The sequence below is a fragment of the Haliaeetus leucocephalus genome, unplaced genomic scaffold (assembly GCF_000737465.1).
Source record: "Haliaeetus leucocephalus isolate CR32 unplaced genomic scaffold, Haliaeetus_leucocephalus-4.0 Scaffold160, whole genome shotgun sequence".
NCBI lineage: Eukaryota > Metazoa > Chordata > Aves > Accipitriformes > Accipitridae > Haliaeetus > Haliaeetus leucocephalus.
In genome coordinates, this window is record NW_010972596.1 from 1,903,873 (window position 1) to 1,908,506 (window position 4,634).

The following is a 4,634-nucleotide window of genomic DNA, read 5'->3' on the forward strand; positions in this document are numbered from 1 at the left end:
GCCTGACGACAGCCGTTGCGCTTAGATGCAACAAACCCAAAGGCCGGACCCTCCTGAAACACTAGGTTCTGCGGTCAAATGAGCGTTAATGGCCAGCACAAATTACCTGTCATTCACTTCCCCCTAGGCTGGATTTGGCCAATATTTGCAGATAACTACCAGCCCATAGTTAACACTATCAATGTTAACCTATTTCCTACGACCCTTCCTGGTTGAGCCGCAGAGTAAGTCTCAGCAGAAGATGGCCAGCCCTTGGCACAGACATCGTGCATGGTGCCTCTCTCACCTGCTTTGACAGCACAAGGACACACAGCCCAGCATCTGCAAGGTGCGTGGCAGTGGGGAGAGAGCCACATGGCACACACGTACCTGTCGCTGCAGTGGTTTGCTCTTCTCTGTACCATTACTGGGGGTTCTCGCAACAGATTTTCACTAGCTACTTCGACATTGTTGCTAAGATTGCCTCAGGTAAAGAAAGCTATAATACAGTCTGGAGAACTAAAATGACCATTTAGACCATGCTCTTCAATCTTTTTGCTCTTAAGGAGGACATCAGGGCTGTTGTTCCTGCCTGTTGGGTCTGTCATACGCAATCATTTTGCTATATCCAGCGAACTACACCACTTTTTTTCTTCTTTTTTTTTTTCCTGCCAGATGGTAACAAATGAATCCAATCAATTAATTACTTTTCCTGAAGACATCTTGCCAACACAAGGTTTGCAGTGTCCATGTTGGCAGAACTGTAAGAGTTTTCGAAATCCCATGTGTTATTGTTGGCGTTGCATCACGTAAACCACAAGCTGATTAAGATCCACCTTATGAGTAGTTAATGGGTCTGTCCCCAGTCATCTGGCATTTGTGGAGATGATTCTCATATTACTGCGCCAAGTGTGTAAAGCATTCCCTTTTCCCCAGCGCTATTTCTTAAAGAAATTGAAGCATAATTTCAGCCTGGCGTTGGGCAGCAGCAAATGTGGTCGAAGCAGACATGTGTGGGCAGAGAGCGCCATCTCCTGCTACCAAACAATAATTTCTCTGAGGTAACAAAACGGCTAATTTGGTATTTCTCCTTTGGAATTGCCATCTGTGCCGGTAAAAGATGGAGAAAAAAAGCCATCTAAGACTGATGAAAGATTGAGATGTAAGCCTTAGCACTATCTGAATATCCTGTAGGGAGACTTTGCAAATCCTTGATGAAGTTTCTGAATTAAATAAAAAAGCTGCTTAAAATTGCAAGGAGCTGAGCATCCCAAATTTGTTTCTGTTTTCAGGCTACTTAGTCAAGAATGAAATCACATCAGATTTTAACAGACCTAAGATTTGTACTATATTATGGTCCTCCAGCCTACAGAGAGTCTATGCGTCTAATACTACATATGATGCATTTGATAAAGACTCGGAAAAGCTCAGAAATGATACCTCTAGTACTGTCCCAAAATGACTGGGTAGAAAACTAGTGTAAATAAGCAATATGCAAAAATAGCATACAAAGTGCATGCAGAAGAATTATGTACATACAAATATTACAAAATATTACCGATGTTACAAAAATACACTACATATTACATAAATACATTTGATTACATAAATACAAATATTACAAATATTACAAAATTTACATAAATACAAATACAAAAGAATTACAACGGTTGTATTAAGTACAAGTGTATTTCATGTACATTTTATCCCACATAAATGGTACATATGTTAGTGTACACTTTCAAAGAAATCCGTGCTGAAAAAAATAAACCGAGATATTATTTATAGCTGATGCCTGAGAAATTGTTCTCCACCACGATGTTAAATGATGTGGTTGCCATCCTGTTACCCAGCAGTTTTCTGTTCTTCCTAACACCATGGGAAACCTCAGGTCTCCAGAGCATTCACAGCTCCAAAGGGTTCAAACAGAGCAGAGATACTAAGTGCATTAGAAAATCAATCTGTGAATGTAGGTATGCTGCTTTTGACAGCGTTCTCTAAACTGAACGGACAGCCAGGGTGAGGGCCTGTGAGCCCAGCCTCATTAATGGAATAGAAGAGTTTGTTCTAGAAACTTACCTTAAGGACACCAGTGACAAAGAAGTTGTCACACAATGAAATTGAAAATCATGCCTCCTCATGTGCGCTGTACAGGACTTACACATATTAAAGAATTATTAAAGAATTTGCAAAAGCAAATGGATTACTGGATTTAAAGGACTATGAATACTAAACGTGTACACGGAACAGAGATTCAGGAAGGGTTAAAAGACAAAGCATCTGTTATCAGCTAGCCTTAAAAATAGCATTCCTGAACTAAATACAGCTTCTTACTTAAAATGCAAATTACTAAATTACCCTGTGTTATTTTTATGATTGTCTGAGTTCAGAAGGTATTTGACAACTGTTCAGCAAACCAGAAAGATTCAGTCTGCAGCCACAGAGACTGCAAGACACAGAAAGAAAGTTGATGAAGCTCTATTAGAAAGAGACCTGTAAAGGACAAGAAGGCAATCAAGAATGGCTGGCGTGGATTTATGAAGGACAAATCACACTTGGCCAACCTGACTGCATCCTATGATGAAATGGCTGGCTACAAGGACAAGGAGGGAGCAGTGGACACAATAGATCTGGACTTCAGTACAGCTTTTGAAATCATTTCCCACAGCACTTTTACTCACAAACTGAGGAAATAACAGCATGAACAAGCTGGCTGCTAGATGCATTGAAAACTGCCTGGGCTGGCGGGCTCAGTGGGTGGCAACTGGTGGCTTGGCCATCTGCCTGAAAGCCTGTAACAAGTGGAGTACTCTAGGGGTTGATACTAGGGCCCATATAGCTCATTGTCTTCATCAAAAACCTGGACCATGGGACAGGATGCACCCTCAGCATATTTTAAGATGATGCTGAGTTAGGGGGAGTGGTTGACAGAGCTTCAGTTCTGAGGGACTTGGAGAAGCTTAAGGACTGGGCTGACAGAAGCCTTAACATGTTCCACAAGGAGAAACACAAACAAGGAGAAACGCTCAGCCCTGCACCTAAGGCAGAATAAGCTCTTCCACCGGTACCGGCTGGGAAGAAACAGGCTGGCTACCAGCTTTACCAAAAAGGACCTGGGGTTATGTGGAAGCCAAGTCCAATGAGCAAACAGTGTGCTCTCATCCCAAAGAGGGCAATCACTCAGCAGCCTACGTTAGAAGGATTATGGCCAATAGACTGAGGAAAGTTATGGTCCTCCTCTGCTTGGTGTTGGTGAGGGCCTGGCTGGACACAGGGTCCAGTTTGGTGCTTCCCCAGATCAGGATGGGGCGTCTCCAGTGAAGTCTACGAAGATGATCAGGATCTAAATCACATCACCTTGAAGGAGAGGTTGGGGGATCCTAGGCCCATCTTGCCTGTTGAGGAGTGTAAGGGGTCACATAACAGCAGCCTACAACTAGTTGAAGGGGGTTTACAAATACGACAGATCTAAAGTCTGTAGGCAAATCAACAGAAAACCATGGGCAGAAGCGGTTCGGGAGGTCCAAAGAGGACATTATGAAAGAAACTATTTAATTGGAAGGTAGTTAACCCAGATAAATGATGAAATTTTCATTTTGGATGGTTTTGAGAGCTGTCAAGACAAAGCCTCAACAGATGTGATTTACCTTTGGTGGGGAGGCTGGACTATGCAACACCCAGAGGTCCTTTCCCACCAACCTGTTTATGATTGTGCACAAATGTAAAGCTAATGACTTTCCTGCTCTGTGATTTTTGTTTATTGTGGGAAGATAGCCTTAAAATGGTCACCAAAATGTTGTCTGGGCTTTTATTATTAATTTGGGAATGTGTTTAAGTAGGCACACGAGCAAAAATAAAAATACTCTGCCATCTGTTGATATCTGGCCAAGTGCAGATGTTCTTTTCTGAAAACAGAGTATTTCCTTGCCACATTTAAACCGTTATCTGCTATTTCAGCTGGCAATATAAAAATAGCAAAGAAATGCAGCGCATTTTGAAAATCCACCGATTGTAAAGTAATTCAGCGTGCTATTTATTCAGCTTGCAAAAGCCACGGAAGCGCCTGTAGCCAGACTCCAGGAGTCCCCAAAATATTCAAAACTCCGACATAACCACCCTTGCTTCTCTGAATGACATTAGCTTGCGCTATTTACCGTTGTTGTTGTTTTTTTTTTTTAAAGTATGCTAAAGGTCACCGCTGTGATCAGTTGTGACTGAAGTATGACCTATTCCTGCCTTCTCCTCCCTCACACCTTCATCCTCCCTTCTGCACCCCAGGAGAGGACACACAGCACCCATCTTCCTTCCCTTCCCTTCTCCTTCCCTTTCTCTTTTCTTTTTCTCTTTCCTCTTCCTCTTCTTCTCCTTCTCCTCTCTTCCCTTCCCTTCCCTTCTCCTTCCCCTCACCACGGCGGCCATGCCGGGGAGCAGCCCGGCTCCTCTGGCCGCTTATCCTCGTTGCAATCCCGCCCTGCGCCGCTATAATTAACGCCCTATTTGTGGTTAATTAAACCCCGAGGAGCCAGAGCGTTGGGAACACGGTCGGGCCGTACAGCCGGCAACCCTGAGGAGCCAGAGCGTTGGCAATACCGACGCCGGCAGCCGCCCCCTCACAGAGGCAGCCCCCGTTTCCCCCCCCTCGCCCCCCGGCCCCC